Below are 527 nucleotides of genomic sequence, written 5' to 3' on the forward strand. Positions count from 1 at the left end.
CTCCAAATATCATCTAGAAATAGAAATGTGTCCACTGTGGGACGTGTGAGGCTGACATTAATATGTCTTAAAGTGGGAGATGAAGAAATGACTCCAGGGCCCAAATCATGGAGACAAACATCAATCCACACTTCACTTTGTTTCCTGTCTCTAAAGTGGGAATATGAAGACACATGTAGGTGGTTACATACGGTTAAAATTATTCAAATGCAGTAAGTATACACATTTTTCTTATAAATAATCTATAACTTCATTGTTGTCTGTAGTCCACATAAATACACACTTTAGTTACATTTTGATGTTATGTACTGTATGGCCTGTATAATAAAGCCCAATAAGTATAAAATCCAGAAAGCTACACAACATGGGGCGCTTCATTTACAAACACAAGTCTAACTTAAGTTTCACACTGTTTTTTGTTAGAAAACAGTCACATTGTTACAGCTTAAATCACACAAAATGTCAGAAATCTGCACTGTCATGAACAAAAATTTAAACCTAATTTTTCATGATTTGTTGGTTGAACC

Source organism: Pundamilia nyererei, unplaced genomic scaffold (assembly GCF_000239375.1).
Source record: "Pundamilia nyererei isolate P.nyererei 1_Seehausen unplaced genomic scaffold, PunNye1.0 scaffold01178, whole genome shotgun sequence".
In the NCBI taxonomy this organism is placed as follows: Eukaryota; Metazoa; Chordata; class Actinopteri; order Cichliformes; family Cichlidae; genus Pundamilia; species Pundamilia nyererei.